We start from the raw sequence: 17,792 nt of genomic DNA, 5'->3' as shown, positions 1-17,792 counted from the left end.
CTTCATGGCTGCCACCTAGCAACAGAACTTTCCTCTTACTTTCTACATTTTTTGAAACAGTTGGTTTCCTAGTGAGATTCTGTTACATCTTAACTACATCTACTTCTACTGGAGCCTCTTCCTTACTAACGGTGGTAGCAAGGCAAATCTATTGGTTGTGCCAATTACCTTGTATAGACATCTTTTATTAACCGGACACGTTCCACATCATTACGAAGTTTCGTATTCATGATCTATGGAACAAGTACTAATCCAATCTTATCTAGAGCTTAGGGGCTGCTAAAAATGTTAGGGGCATCTAACATGGCGGCGACGGCTTCAAAACAGTCTACACTCTACAGCGTAAGCCTGCAGCGCGCAACTCGTAATGCCGTCTCCTCTTAGTTTTACCTACATGCTAAATAGCACAGGCTAACATCTGTGCTAAATACTGTCATGCAAGATGCAAAAATAAATTAATTAAATAAAAATAACTGTTTGGCTTCAGCTTTGGCCAGAGTAGAAATACTCCTGCATTTACGAGAGACTTCCACAGGAGTTCCACTTTTTACAAAGATGTTGACTGTTTGTGTGGGCGGGGTAAACAACTTAGGGAAATGGAGGGGAAAGTATTTCTTCGAAATTGTGACGTATATGATAGGAGACTATCATTTTCCAGCACAGTGAAAAATTGTACATGGTGGCGAAAAGTATTTGTAGATAGTTGGTAGTTATGTCGTGGCATAAGAAAACAGCCGCCAGTGTATAATGATTGAGTTTAACGTAATTGTTGAAGAAGGACGTAAACGAAGTTGACAGTAGTGCTTCACTAGCCCTATGTTGGTGCCACTAATTTAAAAACCAGCACGTCGTACCATAGCCAACGCCTGAAAGGTTCGTTACGAAACCGCAATTAGTTTAAGAATTTTCTAAACCTTCCATATAATTAGCAATTATTGTGTAAATGATCCACAGATCAGGGAATTAAATAAGAATAACAGAGTTTTCTGTGTTGGGAAGTGTAAACCTAAGTTTTGGATAATCGTATTATTTGTTTAAAAAAATTTTCTGTGAAAATTTGGAGATGTCTAACCTTACTCTTGGGTGACTGTCGTCCAGTTTCATGTTTGTGTAGCTCACTTTTGTTTCTCGACTACAGTTTGTAAGAAATAAATTTTAACGACAGTAGCGTGTTTGGATGACAGTAGTCAACACTTTTAAAAAAGGTGACATATAAGCTCCTTAAACTCGGGACCAGAAACGAAAACCGCCTTAAACTTCTAAGTCGTAGAAGAAGAAACGCAGAACTGAGACTTGACAATGAATTGCAAATTTCAGTGATCTTCCGACAGCAAAATTTGAAGCTCAACAAAACAGAAAACTCATTGCCAACCAACATTACGCAAATGCGATTATGCCAAATCTGCACAGGCAAGAAAATTTTATACAGGCCGAACGCGCTCGACGCTACAGATTATTGAACATTATGTTGAAGAGCTCTCTGAATGCAGTGCCACAGCATTCAGGAAATTCACAAGCATGTAGTACTGATAGTTTACGGGCCAGCAGCTTCTGACAGCTTTAATAAGGTCATGCAATTGTAACTGGAGCATCTTTGCCTGTTTGTGAAGTCAACCAGTAGTGATTCAGACATAGAATCAATAGTTGATGGTTAATATGACCATGAAGTGAAAATGTAAACAGTAAAATACATTTAATAGGGTTGGGTATAGATTATAAAATGAGTGTTATAATCCAGAATTGTTAACAGCCAGTGCAATCACAGTGAGAGAAATTATGAGAAGAATACAAACGAGAAATTTCTTATGTAGACAGTTTAGGTGGAAAAGGTTGAAGCATTTATGAGCTATGGTGCACTTTGAATTCTCTGCTTTAAGCGGATCTGGGCACTTATGCAGTTTAGCAGGTACGGAAAAAATTTTTCATTCCAAATGTATCTGGCTTGGAGAGCTTTGTGGGTGAATATGTAAAGTTTGTTGGTGATTGTACTTTGTATTTTCATAAATAAAGTGATCTGTAGCGTAGCCCACTTGAGGTTAGGTTGGGAGTTTTTTTTTTTTTGGAATGCGGCCGCGGCAGCGGCCGCCTATGATTTGAAAATACTGATTAGTTAGTGTATTACGCAATGTTGCGTCATCGGCAGCGCCGCGCTTATCGGGCAGAAGATATCGCCGACGGTCAAGGCAAAATGAAAATGGATGTTATATTCGAAATCAGCGCATCAGAATTCACTATATCGACAAAATATTGAAAAATAAAAAATTTTTAAAAAAATTTAAAACAATTTTTTTGATGTAAATAATTGACTGGGGCGAAAATAAATATCGTATTCGTAATCAGCGTATCAAATTTGACTATAATCGATCAAATTTTGAAAAAAATTGATAATTTTTTTCCGTACCTGCTAAACTGCATAAGTGCCCGGATCTGTACAGGGAGCTCAATTGCTGCTTTCAGTTGTTATTATTATAATGGCACTTTCCTGTAGGTTGAAGGCTGTGTCACTGTATATGGGAATCAAAAAATGACTCCATAGCTAAAAACTGAGTGCATATAATATGAAACTGTAAGTGTTGTCTGTTACACACTAACAACAGGATACTAAGGGCATACCATGATGGTTACATTTGCATTGATGGTGTATTTGTGTATTCATTCCATTTAAGGGGACAGTCAATATTAATTCCTAAAAATTTTGTATTTGTTGTACAATCTATGACTTTTCAGTCACATAATTTTGTAGATTTATTTGACACGTTTAGGCAAAATAAGGCCTATATGCTAATTTTATTCTGTATATTGAGTGTAGGTTTATAGCATGATAACCGATTATAAACTTACTCTATGGTTTCATTTGATATCTGTGATAGGAGTTTGTGTTTTGTGATTTCAGCGTTGCTGTGATCAGCAAAAAGAATTATTCCTCCATCTCTAACATCGTCTGGATAGTCATTGATGTAGGCCTAGATAAAAAACAATATTGCTCCTAAGGTGCTACCCAAAGGGTCTCATATGTTAATATATTATAAAAATTTTGCTTTATTTGTGTTGCCTCTGTCCTTTGGACCCTGTTATGCAGATATGAATGGAAAGAATAATTGGCAACTCCTCTTATCCCTAATGATTATAGTTTTTTAAGTGTAATGTTATCAGAGGCCTTTGATAGATTGAAAGTTACACCAGTGACACATCCATCGATGCGTAGTGCATGAAGTACCACTTCTGCAAACTTTGCTGTGGCCAGTTCTGCACTTCTAGATTCAAACTGTGCTTCATAGAGGAGGTCATTTATTAGTCTGTCCTTTGTAATGGATTGTATTATTTTTGAGAAATGGGCTTGTAGTTTTCTGTGGCTTCTGCATCACCTTTCTTTAGTAGAGGCACAACACTTGTCTGTTTCAAGTTCTATGGAAAGTTACGCGAGCTGAAAGACACGTACTACGTCAGTTAATGGGGCTTGTATATTACCTATGCATTCTTTAAGTACATAGAATGGAATCTCATTATGGTTACTGACTTCTTATTTTTAATTTTTGTGCTGTTTTCCTAAATTCATTATTGTACTTGCTGTGTAATTTTTTTATTGGAGTAATGTGATTTTAGGAATTTTTGTTGTTGTCTCTGCTATACCTGAAAATATTCATTCACAAAATTTGCTAGCTTCTGTGTTCTACCTGTCAACCTAACTCAGTCTTTTACCTGTAATTTATTGTGATTCTGTGTCTGGTTTTTTCCCAGAATTTAGTTTTTTTGTCATTTGCTGTCTGTTTATGGCAAGCAAGACCTTATTAAATATTTTAAATCATTTTGAATCTTTAATAACTGTTTTGGAACTCTGGCTCACTATATGATATTGAGATACTCCTTGCTCTGGGGAGTATTTTCTCATCCTGCTGTTACTGTATTGACTTGTTTTTTCATCGCTGTCAATGTGGAAATAAGTATAGTCTAAATATTGTATAGAACTTGGAGAATTTTACAACTGCATTGGTTTCTGGGGACTCTTCAGCCCAACTTTGGTCTGATAACACTCTTCAAAAGTCTTGACCTTTTGTGTGTGTGTGTGTGTGTGTGTGTGTGTGTGTGTGTGTGTGTGAGCTCTTTTGCAGATTAGCACTCTGCTGGCGGTGGTGGGGGCTTATCCAAGGCATTGCAGGTTTTACCTTTATTAACTGGCAAAAATGATAAGAGCATCAAGGATGGTTTACAGGTACAAAAACATGTACAACTGAGTGATCCCTTTCTATGCTTGTAACAAAATGATCAAATACTGATACTGAGGTTTTTGTCACTCTTTTTCTGCTGTTGACGAATTTTTCACTGGAAAAAGCCAAAACTATGGAGAATGTTTGAGACTGTTACTGCCTTCGCCCGAAAGATTTTATAGGATATGGGTCCTGCCATTTTGCAAACACTCTGTTTTTTCTGTTTACCCAAAATGTTTCAGCACCTCTGTGCCATCATCAGTGGGTTTTTATTTATTGGAAACTGTAAACAGTGAAAATATTTTAGGTTATAACTGATTAACAAAGTGAAACCTAAAGGAAGTTTTTGTTTGTTTTGCTTCTTACCGTGATTTTACATTACATGGATTTGCATGACCAACTGTATGGTGTCTTGCGCTGATAGCTTGCCATCTGCAAACCAAACGTAAATGTAAATTTCATCGGTAAGTTAACACGTCACTTGGCTTTTAAAACTCACATTTGGTTGTGACAGAACCTTCTTCTTTTAAGTTCCAAGGACACTGCAGATAAATATTAGTGTACTTTGTGTAGTCTCTTTCTTTATAAATGTCTTTTTACTTCGCCGAATTTGAAGTTTGTTTACTTTTCTCTCCACTTCTGTGTGTGTGTGTGTGTGTGTGTGTGTGTGTGTGTGTGTGTGTGTGTGTGTGTGTTTCTGTAGCTGTTTGTGTTGTCTTTTCTGCAAAGGTCCTTTAATGTGTTAAATAATGTACCTTTACAGAGTGTCTCAATTTGTTTAGAACTTGATTCCCTTCTGCTATTGCCTTCTGTATGTGGAAGTCCTCTTCTGTTGTCAGTTTTTGGTATAGGCTGTGGCTGGCTTTCAATATTTTCAAATCTGTTGCTACTGTGGCTGGATGGTGGTTATGGGCTATTAGGTGGTCAGCAAATGTATTAGGGCTGCTGTTACTTTTTAGTGCTCTGAGGTGTTCTGAGTATCTTATTTTAAAGTTCCTGCATGTTTGTCCTATGTATATTGATTGGCATGTGTTCACATATTCCTGATATCTTTAATGCACCTGTGTTATTAATTTTTTTCTGTCTTGTATTGTCTGCCATGTATCCTATTTGAAGTCCCTGTTTCTTCAATATGTTGAATATTCTGTGGACAATTTTGGGGGTTACAGAAGCATCTTATTCCTCCCATCAGCTTTGACACACGACATCATCAATATAATGGAAACGGCTACTTCCAGCGTATACAAAGTGACAACACTGACGGCACTACGTACATGTGCCAACAAACGTGAACAGAAATAAAAAATGCCATCAAATGTGAACAGAAATAAATGTGACACAGTAATGTCACACTCCAAAAATGAAATGAAGCTAATGGGACAACCACAGAAAATTGAGTCTTCAGTGTGGGGACAAGCTAAATATGCAACAATAAAAAAAAACACCACACCATTCCAAAACAAATAATACCCCAAAATAATTAAATTACAGAATTCCGCTACACCAACAAAAAAAAAAAAAAATGGTTCAAATGGCTCTGAGCACTATGGGACTTAACATCTATGGTCATCAGTCCCCTAGAACTTAGAACTACTTAAACCTAACTAACCTAAGGACAGCACACAACACCCGGCCATCACGAGGCAGAGAAAATCCCTGACCCCGCCGGGAATCGAACCCGGGAACCCGGGCGTGGGAAGCGAGCACGCTACCGCACGACCACGAGATGCGGGCACACCAACAAAACTACAGGAATCGGACATTTCCCTTGACCTATATAGCTCAACTGCAGATAATGCATGGTATTGTTTGTATGTTGTGTTGATCTGTGTTGTGTAAGTTTTTGTGTGTGTTGTGCTTTTGTTCCTTTTCTGGGGATAATGGAAGCGTCAGATTCCACCCCTCTGCTTTGACCAATGACGTCACCAATATGGCGGAAACAACCATTCACAACAACTCCCCTACTGCTCCTATGACGTCATCACGTAAACATGACAACAAACATGAAAATCGAAAAACCACCAAACAGATATTCCTCCAAAAATGTAATGAAACTAATGGGACAAGTGGGGGAAATTGGGGGTTTTGGTGTGGGGACAAATTAAATATATACACACGCCACTACACCAAATGACAAAAAAAAAACACTAAAATAACAAGACCCCTCAACCTTCCCAAATTCCACTACACACAAAATCCTCTGGAATCGATCACGTCCCTTGACCTATATAGGTGAACAGAAACAACCGATACCACACTATAAATCTCAAAAATTTCACCACCACCACACTTACACCTACCACAAAAAAAAAAAAAAAAAAAAAAAAAACCCCTAGAAAATCAAACTTGGAATCGAACACTTCCCTTGACCTATATAGGTCAACAGCAACTACTGATACCATGCTATAAATCTGAAAACTATCACCGCACTTAATACTCCAAAACCCTAAATACAAATTCTGAACCCCTCCCAGCTCGATACCACAGCCCCCCCAACACTCATAAACCAACCAAAGACTTACCCCTCCCATACTTTCTCTTCCCAAACTGTGACTTACAAATCTCCACGACAACACCAGGCTCACCCAACCTACCCCTGTACTTAATATATTCAGGACACACCTCATGACAATAAGAATGTCAATCAAGCACTATTCCCACACTCACACCTGCCTCATGCGCACAGATACTGTGAGAGTATTTATAACAAAAATGATTTGTCATTAACACAATTTCTCACATGCCCAACATAGACTTCTTGAACCAGGAACCTCACCTAACGGAGCGCCATAAGTTATCCTTAAGACATCTCCGCATATAGCCGTCCCTGGTCCAAATGCCGGAACTTTAGTAAGCCTCATTTCTTCACAACATGCTGAACACTTCACGACTTCAGCCAACAGGTCGAATAGCTGAATAAATTTTATTAAAGACAACGCACTGTCCCCCAACATCGTGGACAACCGAAAACTATTGACTTGTCAGTCATATCCGTACCTACCAAAGACATAAACAAAGCAATTTACCAAAATTCACATGTGATGAACAAAAAAAAGTACAATAACGTCGACATAACAAAACCAAAATCGCTAACGCGCTGAAAAATATTCTGCTGAAAGCACAGTCTCCACCGATACCATACACCTGCAATGCTACCATCAAATGAACCCCATACGTCACATAACACACTACCCATGAACACACCACCAGAGAGCACCACCTATCACATCAAAATGACACCTACAAACACGCCACTCTCACAAACTCAACTCCGTGCCGTTGTGACTTCACACACCACAACAGCCTTAAGTCACGGGTCAAAGCCAAAGGGTGGAATCGGACGCTTCCATTGACTCCTTTTCTGTTTACAAATTTGTTGGTTTAATTTCTCTGCCATGTGGGACTTGTAACCAGTTTTCTTTGCTATCTGTTTCATTGTGTTTAGCTCCTGTGTATAATTTTGTTTGCTTACGGATGTATGTTCAGTCTGTGGAGCAGGAACCTCAAACTTGCTTGCGTGCCACCACTGACAGATTATGAGTGGTGGTGCTCGTGGATGTCAGTTTCCCGAATATTCCGAAATCGTGGGTGGCGTTTGTTTTTTGTATGGTGAGGTCCAGGAAATTTAGTGTTTGTCTGTTTCTGTTTCTAATGTCAAGTGAATTTTTGGGTGTAAGTTGTTTATTTCCTTGTGTAGCTGTTCTGTACGTGTGTGTGGTTCATCAATTAGGCATATTATGTCATCAATGTAATGGTACCAATGTATGACTTTGTATTTTTTTGGTCTTATGTGTGTGAAGATCCTATTCTTTTCTGCCGTTATGGTCTTGAATATGGTTGCTACTTCATTAATGTGTGAGACTGCTGTGTTTCTTTGTTGTTTTAGTCTCTTTATGGTGATCTCGATTGTTTCAGTTGTTGGAACAGAAGTGTACACTGATGCAACATCAAATGATATGAGGCTTTCTGTATCTGGTATGTCTATGTTCTTGATTCTCTCTACTAGCTGGATTGAGTTCTCTAGGTTTCTGTTGTTTTTAAAAGTGTGTATGTGTTTTAGTAATGTGTGTGTATGTTGGACTAGGTGGTATTACGGAGTATTTCTGAAGTCTATAACTGGCCTTAAAGGGTATGTTTTTTGTGCACCTTTGGTAGAGATTGGTTTTTTGTGTCATTCATTTTACCTGGCCTATTGAGAATGCATTTTTAATATTTTCTGGATATTTTTCTGATATCTTGCTGTTGGGTCACTGGTCAGTTTAGTGACGTGGTTTCCCTTGGTGTTTTTTCATTAGACATTATGTTGGGTTTCTGTGTTCTTATTATTTGTGTTATCTCTGCAGCAACTAATTCCCTTGTTAAGTTTGCATTAAAATTTGGTCTACCCAGTCTTTCTTTTTCTTTTATAATGTGTTCAGATTCTGTTATGATGTCTTGTATTGTTTTATGTGATGTGTATGTTAATGTTGTGTTACGGGCTTTTATACAGCAGGCTTTTTTCTTGTTCGGTGAGATTAATGTCGGGCAAGTTGATGATTCTGTCATGGAATAGCTGTTTCTGGTTGTGGTGACTGTTTCTAGTGGGTGTGACTGGGCTGTTTAGTTTTTTGTTTTGTGTATCCCGTTCTTCTTGCATTATCTGCTGTATGTATGTCTTTTCTCTCTCTGTTATTTTGTCAAACTGAGCTGATATTGCAAATTTATTGACCAATTCTACTGTATTTTGTAAAGTTCGTTTTCGAGTAACTGTTTTTAGTGTGTAGTTCCCTAATTTCGTGTTCTAGCCTTTCCACTTTACTTGGTACAGATACATGCTATTTACAGAGATTTTTTTTATATAGTCTGGAATTACATTATGGGTTATACAATTTTTATTAAACTTTATGCTGAAGTCTGTTTTCTGCAGTTTCATTAAGGTGCTTCTGTATTTATTGTAGAGCCTGCTGGGGAATGCCTGGCTGGACCATGAAATATTCATCTTTTGAATCTGCAGCCCTTGTCCCTTCTTTCCACAGTTGCAGACAAAACACTAAATTTGCTGGACCTCTCCATATGAAAAACAAATGCCACCCACGATTTCAGAATATTCGGGAAACCGACATCCGTGTGCACCACCATTCACAATCTGTCAAGCAAGCGAGCTTGAGATTCCTGTTCCACAGACTGAACAAACATCCGTAACCAAACAGAATTACACACAGACGCTAAACACAGTTAAACAGATAGCAGAGGAGAATGGTTACAAGTCCCACATGGCAGAAAAATTAAACCAACAAATTTGTAAACAGAAAAGAAACAAAAGCATAACACACCCAAAATCTTACACAACACAGATCAACACAACATACAAACAATGACTGCATGCAAGACACAACATTACAACAACAAAAACACAAACACAAAACAAATTGGTACATGCTCACCTACGATAACAAAATAGTTCACAGAAAATTCAACATATTGAAGAAACAGGGACTTCAAATACGATACAGGAAAACAATACAGTACAGAAAAAACTCGGAACACAGGAGGCACCCATAGATAAATTCAACAGATAAGTAATATTTGAACTCACATGAAACACCAGTAGGACAAACATACATGAACTTTGAATTTAAAGTAAGATACTCAGAACACCTCAGAGCACTAAAAAGTAACAGAACCCATAGTACATTTGCTGACCACCTAATAGCCCATAACCACCACCCAGTCACAGTAGCAACAGATTTGAAAATATTGAAATCCAGCCACAGCCTATACCAAAAACTGACAACAGAAGAGGACTTCCACATACAGAAGGCAATAGCCGAAGGGAATCAAGTTCTAAACAAATTGAGACACTCTGTAAAGGTACATTATTTAACACACTAAAGGACCTTTGCAGAAAAGACAACACAAACAGCTACAGAAACACACACACACACACACACACACACACACACACACACACACACACACACACACAGAAGTGGAGAGAAAAGTAAACAAACTTCAAATTCGGCGAAGTAAAAAGACATTTATAAAGAAAGAGACTACACAAAGTACACTAATATTTATCTGCAGTGTCCTTGGAACTTAAAAGAAGAAGGTTCTGTCACAACCAAATGTGAGTTTTAAAAGCCAAGTGACGTGTTAACTTACCGATGAAATTTACATTTACGTTTGGTTTGCAGATGGCAAGCTATCAGCGCAAGACACCATACAGTTGGTCATGCAAATCCATGTAATGTAAAATCACGGTAAGAAGCAAAACAAACAAAAACTTCCTTTAGGTCTCACTTTGTTAATCAGTTATAACCTAAAATATTTTCACTGTTTACAGTTTCCAATAAACAAAAACCCACTGATGATGGCACAGAGGTGCTGAAACATTTTGGGTAAACAGAAAAAACAGAGTGTTTGCAAAAAGGCAGAACCCATATCCAATAATTTAACTGCAAAAGTGGAAAATAAATGACAAGGGCAGCTGATTCAAAAGATGAACATAAGATTTTCATTTATAATTATGTCTTCACATTCTCTGGTATTGAAACTTTGTCCAGATTCTTAGTTAATGTATTTCAAAAGGTGTCTATGTTTCCACTAGGTGATCAATACTTACAAATACTTATATTTAATGCCAATATCTCTTCATTCAATATCTGATATTTCAGAACATCTTCATCGCTGAGTACCATAACATAGTGTCCAAGTTTAAACTATCTCCTCGTTGACATGATCATCCCCCCCCCCCTCCCCCCCCCCCCAAGAAAGGAACTTCAGAAGTGCTGTATTTTAATTTTCATTGACTGATTGTTTTGATGAAGGAATGTTAGCTCTGTGTTAATTCCAATGATACTTGCCCTTCTGGCTTCTTTCCGATTCTGAATCCCAATAAGCTAGCTGTTTGCTGTGATGGAATTTGTCTTTTGTAAGCTGTTTAGAGAAGTTTGTTTCTACACTAATGAGGATTTTTTTTAAGCAAGGGCACCTGTTGTCTGTGTTTATTTAAAAAAAGGCCTAGTCCTCCTATGAGTGACAACACGTGTACGCCGCCACACGGGGGTAGCCGTGCTGTCTGAGGTGCCTCGCCACAGTTCGCCCAGTTCCCCCTGTCGGAGATTAGAGTTCTCCCTCGGGCACAGGTGTGTGTGTGTGTGTGTGTGTGTGTTTTGTCCTTAGCGTAAGTTAGTTTAGGTAGTATGTAAGCCTGGGACCGATGACCTCAGCAGTTTGGTCCCATAGGACCCTACCACAAATTTCCAATTTAAAATTTCCATGTGTGACCTGATACCCATCCACTATGCTTTCCCTCAGTTAGTTCAGCCGATCTTCCGTTTGCAGCCCTGTTTGGATGTAAGCTCTGCCTTTTGAAGACCTGCCTGTCAGTAGTTCCAGCTGATGCCAGTGCAACATATCCGAAGTCAGTGATCGTAAGCACAGTCCGCAGCCTTGCACTAATACACTTTATGGCACTATTAAGGCACAGTCGCTTGTAGTACCAGAGCATTTTGACAAAGTGCACGTTGATGCCACTATTTCCATTTTCTTACTTCCGTGTCATCTGCCAGCCTTTCTCTATTACTTCTCATTCTTCCTCTGACATCTGATTCCTTCAGTGCTGTTGGCATTCAGTTATTGACATTTTACGAGAACATACTCGGGCAATGCTTAACACAATTTTTATAGGCCTAAGACCAAAATTGATAGAAATCCATATGTTTGCTACTATTACTATTGTTATAAGTGTTATGTACTAGTCTTGTTCTAGTTATATAGTATTGCTAACACATGTAATGCTGCGGATGTCTGGTTAGATATTAGTGAGGGTCTGAGAGCACCAGCCTTGCCAGTTGTGATAAACACTTAAGTAAATAAATGGATAAATAAAGGCAAAGGTGCTTCTGTATTTCGCATATTTTTTTCTAATTGCTATCTTATGGCATTAGATTATGGGACAGTGCATGTAAAGTAAATATTATATTTATCCAGCATATGTGAACAGTAAGAATATTATGTAAAGTGGATAATCTCACAACTTACAGAAGATTTTATAAGGATGCTGGAATTCTTGCACTCACTTTCAGTACATTTACTGTTTAATGTGTTTTTCTAACATTGAAAATAATAACTGTGATTTTCACAACTGGAATACTACACGAAAATAATTTTACTGTGGATTTTGTCTCCTGGTATAGGATCCAGAGTGGAGTCATGTATGCTGGTAGTAAGATATTGAACATCCTCCCATCCAACATAAAGCAATAAATTGGGAATAGCAAACAATTAAAAACAAAAATAAATACCTTGGTAGCCACACTTCCTGCAAATAATCTGAATATCAGTAATAGAAAAGTTCTTTTAGAAACATGAAAGATAGCAGTGTTCATTGTAAAGTTGGGTAACAAGGATTTCAGTGTTGTAAACATGACTCAGTATTTTCAGATTTAGAGAACTATATGTAAAAAAAAGAAAAGAAAAAAAACTGGTGTAATCACCTAACTATTAAGCTACCAACACTAGACAAACAGCATCTGTTTAGCCTAATTGAGAGCTACTCTTGGAGTAGAGTTTTCTTTCTGATTAATTTAACCAAATTTAGCTACCATAATCGTGCCTAGCATTAAAAGGGATAGTGACAGTTTGCTGATAATACAATACAAAGCTTAAGTTTCTGACGTTTCTGTGTCTCTTGTCTTTGTATGCCTTTACTTGTTTCACATCCATGAATGTTTTTCTTCTTGATGAGATCTACAGAGCACAATGGAAGAATGAACTGAACACCCGGGTTTGTACCTTCACCGTGACTATAACTGTTAAGCTTTTGTATTTGGAAAATAAGAGCCTGGAAGAGGGATTATGAACCAACTGAAATGTGAATGTGATTTATTCTTCTAGTAACATACAATTTTCAAATCATTTGATTTGATGTATTGGAGACATATCAAGATTTACAATAAGGATCATTATTTTAAGAGAAATACAAACATTTACACGATTTTATACATTTCTGAGATACTGCAATGCAAATATATACTACAGTATTCAGTATACAGAAACAAAATCCATATTTGCATTGTGCAGACTATGAAACTGCCCACAATGAATTCTTTAATAGAATAACTGCAATTTTCTAGCAGAAGAGTTGTTGTTGTGGTCTTCAGTCCTGAGACTGGTTTGATGCAGCTCTCCATGCTACTCTATCCTGTGCAAGCTTCTGCATCTCCCAGTACCTACTGCAACCTACATCCTTCTGAATCTGCTAACCTATCCATTTCCCTTTTTAAATTTTCTAACCTACCTGCCCGATTAAGGGATCTGACATTCCACGCTCCGATCCGTAGAACGCCAGTTTTCTTTCTCCTGATAACGACGTCCTCTTGAGTAGTCCCCGCCCGGAGATCCGAATGGGGGACTATTTTACCTCCAGAATATTTTACCCAAGAGGACGCCATCATCATTTAATCATACAGTAAAGCTGCATGTCCTCGGGAAAAATTATGGCTGTAGCAGAAGAGTAAAGAGAAATATTTTTATTGAAACAAGCTCTATATTAAATGTGTTATTGCAGTTTATTGAAGTGTAAATTTTTAAACTAATACAGGGCATACATAAAGTCTGGGAACACTTTCAATTATTTATTGCACAGTAACTAAACATTGTACAGGTGTCATACATATTGCATTTTGAAGAGAAACCCTGACTGCTTTTTTACAAACATTTGGTATGCGCACCACGAGTGACGCGGTAGACATCAATACGGTAATCGAATTCTTGCCATACCCGTCCCAGCATGGCGTCGTCGACTGTGGCAGTCACTTCCTGTACTCTCTCCTGGAGCTCTGCTACATCACATGGTAGAGGCGGTACATACACCAGATCTTTAATGTGTTCCCACAGAAAAAAGTCACACGGAGTGAGATCTGGTGATCGGGGAGGCCATTTCGTGAAACAGCTGTCCCTGTCCGTAGCACGGTTTCACGTTTGCGACTAGCACTGACTATCGGCAAATTACGAAACTACGCTGTCGTGTTATACATGAAAAACAACTTTCAGGGTTTCTCTTCAAAATGACATGTGTGACATCTGTACAGTGTTTGGCTCTTGTGCAGTAAATAATTAAAAGTGCTACACCCTGTATAATCTGGTGTTTGTGTCGGGAGTGTAAAATTGTCTCTGTGGCGAATTCTGTAGTTGTGGTCAAAATGGAAAGAGTTTAGTGCAAACTGATTAGTATCGTGTAAACGAGGTATAAAAGGGCAGTGCATCGGTGGAGCTCTTATTTTTACTGGGGTAATACACATGAAAAGATCTGTGATGCCACATGATGAGATTTAGTAGACTTTGAAGGTGGAATGGTAGTTGGAGCTATACGCATAGGACATTCCATTTTGGAAATCATTAGGGGAAATTCAGTAATTACCACAGTGTCGAGAGTGTGCCAAGAATACCACATTTCAGCGTTACCTCGTACCGCAGACAACGCAGTGAGCGACGGCCTTTACTTAACGACCGAGAGTAACGGTGTTTGTGTCGAGTTGTCAGTGCTGACAGAGAAGTAACACTGTGTGAAATAACTGCAGAAATCAATGGGGGACATACGACAAATGTATCCGTTGGGACGGTTTAGCGGAATTTGGGATTAATGGGCTACGTCAGCATACGACCGACTTGAGTGCCTATGTTAACACCACGGCATCGCCTGCAGTGCCTCAGCTGGGTTTTGACCGTGTCTGTAGGACCCTAGATGACTGGAAAATTGTGGCCTCGTCAAATGAGTCCCGATTTCAATTCGTAAGTGTTGTGGTTGGGTTAGTGTGTGTCGCAGACCCCACAGAGCTGTGGACCCGAGCTGACAACGAGGTGCTGTGCAAGCTGATGGTGGCTCCGTAATGGTGTCGGTTGTTTTTAGATGGATCATTGGCTGGAAATGGCTACGTTTGGCTACTCGGAGACCGTTTGCAGCCATTCAGGGACTTCACATTCCCAAACCACGATGGAATTTTTGTGGATGATAATGTGCCGTGTCACTGGGCCCCAATTTTGTTCGTGGCTGGTTTGAAGAACTTTCTGGACAATTTGAGTGAATGGTTCGAACACCCAGACCACACAATGTGAATGCCATTGGACACTTATGGGACATAACTGACAGGTCTGTTTGCGCACAAAATCCTGCACCGTCAACACTTTCACAATTATGGATGGCTATAGAGCCTGCATGGTTCAGTGTTTCAGCAGGGGACTTCCAATGACTGTTGATGCCGTACCACATCCAGTTGTTGCACTATGCTGGGCAAAAGCAGGTCCGTGATGGTTTTTTTGGCACTTCTAGTTCCATAGGACCAAAGTGAGGAGAAAATCTCCAAGGTCATGGAATGTGATAGTACATAAAGTTACAACATAAAAGTCGTAACAGATAAAATAAAATGTTTATGAACTAAAGAAAGAAAGACAAGCTGTAAGTTCATGTAAATGCAATCGACAATATAACACAGGAATCGGCTTAATTTTTCAAGGAACTCCTCGACAGAAAAGAAGTAGTGATCCGAGAGGAAACACTTCAGTTTTGATTTGAAAGTGTGGATTACTGCTAAGGTTTTTGAATCCTTGTGGTAACTTATTGGAAATGAATGCAACAGTATACTGCACACCTATATGCACAAGAGTCGAGAAAGTGCGATCCAAATGCAGATTGGATTTATGTGTAGTATTAACTGAGTGAAAGTTGCTAATTCTTGGTAATAAGCTGATATAGTCAACAAGAAATGCCAGTAAAGAATATACGAGGGTTGGAACTTAAATAGTGGCAACTATTTATTCACAACCGATACAAAAGAGTTACATGTTTGCACATGTTACTGTCCTTCAAAGTAGTCACCAGTGTTGTGTAGAACCCATTGCCAGCGATGTGGAAGGTGTAGTATACTGTTAGCAGATCCTGTTCTGTTGATGGTGCGACTGGAGCGGTCTAAAGTTACGGTGATTCTCGTGTACAACTGTGACGGTGTTATCCTAACGTATTACATTCCTCCACGGCAGAGTGCCAATGCACAGTATTACTGTTCGTTTTTGGAGCACCACTTGTGACCCAAGATCCTGAACGTCAGCATTTTACTATCTGAACACCTAAAAATTAGAACTATTCAGTTTCACTAATTGTATACCCATTCTGTGAAATTAAAATGTCAGGTTTTATTGAGTTGTGTGTCAGAAACTGAGTCTTACTGTGATTTAGCATTAGTTTATTTTCTACAAGCCATGAACTTAAGTCATAAACTGCACTATTCGAAACAATGCCAATGTTGAACACAACTGTGCCTCAGTCAGACCCCACATCATAGCCATTCTCAACATTGTGTATGATAATGACTGTTTGCTGTCTGTTGTTGAAGTAAGATGTGAACCAATTGTGAGCTACTCCCCGTATTCCATAATTTCTTCGTTTGAATTTGGTATTACTTTTTAATGCTACTGTTTTTTTAGGTTAGATGGCCTTGGGCAAGTACAGAAAGGGCAACAGCCTCAACGGGTGTGGGGCAAAGTCAGGACATGCGGGGACCAAGCAGCAATCGGTATTGTAATTGTCAACTGTCGAAGCTGCGTTGGTAAAGTACCGGAACTTCAAGCGCTGATAGAAAGCACCGAAGCTGAAATCGTTATAGGTACAGAAAGCTGGCTTAAGCCAGAGATAAATTCTGCCGAAATTTTTACAAAGGTACAGACGGTGTTTAGAAAGGATAGATTGCATGCAACCGGTGGTGGAGTGTTCGTCGCTGTTAGTAGTAGTTTATCCTGTAGTGAAGTAGAAGTGGATAGTTCCTGTGAATTATTATGGGTGGAGGTTACACTAAACAACCGAACTAGGTTAATAATTGGCTCCTTTTACCGACCTCCCGACTCAGCAGCATTAGTGGCAGAACAACTGAGAGAAAATTTGGAATACATTTCACATAAATTTTCTCAGCATGTTATAGTCTTAGGTGGAGATTTCAATTTACCAGATATAGACTGGGACACTCAGATGTTTAGGACGGGTGGTAGGGACAGAGCATCGAGTGACATTATACTGAGTGCACTATCCGAAAATTACCTCGAGCAATTAAACAGAGAACCGACTCGTGGAGATAACATCTTGGACCTACTGATAACAAACAGACCCGAACTTTTCGACTCTGTATGTACAGAACAGGGAATCAGTGATCATAAGGCCGTTGCAGCATCCCTGAATATGGAAGTTAATAGGAATATAAAAAAAGGGAGGAAGGTTTATCTGTTTAGCAAGAGTAATAGAAGGCAGATTTCAGACTACCTAACAGATCAAAACGAAAATTTCTGTTCCGACACTGACAATGTTGAGTGTTTATGGAAAAAGTTCAAGGCAATCGTAAAATGCGTTTTAGACAGGTACGTGCCGAGTAAAACTGTGAGGGACGGGAAAAACCCACCGTGGTACAACAACAAAGTTAGGAAACTACTGCGAAAGCAAAGAGAGCTCCACTCCAAGTTTAAACGCAGCCAAAACCTCTCAGACAAACAGAAGCTAAACGATGTCAAAGTTAGCGTAAGGAGGGCTATGCGTGAAGCGTTCATTGGATTCGAAAGTAAAAT

The 17,792-nt window shown here is 38.9% G+C and overlaps 1 protein-coding gene across 7 annotated transcripts in view; it reads left to right on the top strand.

Annotated features, from left to right (window-relative positions):
- Nucleotides 1-563: 563 nt before the first annotated feature.
- LOC124552471 (F-box/LRR-repeat protein 4-like) overlaps nucleotides 564-17,792 on the top strand; it is a 123,457-nt gene continuing 106,228 nt past the window's right edge. The window contains exons 1-2 of one of the 7 annotated variants that reach the window (XM_047126750.1): nucleotides 564-873; nucleotides 8,121-8,180. The gene's annotated coding sequence lies outside the window, so the exon portion shown is untranslated. Of the gene's footprint in view, nucleotides 874-1,599; nucleotides 1,676-1,806; nucleotides 1,830-1,883; nucleotides 1,907-2,448; nucleotides 2,567-8,120; nucleotides 8,181-11,202; nucleotides 11,330-17,792 lie in introns of those variants that run through there. The other 6 variants (XM_047126747.1, XM_047126752.1, XM_047126753.1 and 3 more) reach the window with 6 other exon arrangements.

Source organism: Schistocerca americana, chromosome 10 (assembly GCF_021461395.2).
Source record: "Schistocerca americana isolate TAMUIC-IGC-003095 chromosome 10, iqSchAmer2.1, whole genome shotgun sequence".
Classification (NCBI taxonomy): Eukaryota; Metazoa; Arthropoda; class Insecta; order Orthoptera; family Acrididae; genus Schistocerca; species Schistocerca americana.
Note: the sequence above shows the minus strand (reverse complement) of the source record. Positions and strands in the feature narration are given on the sequence as shown.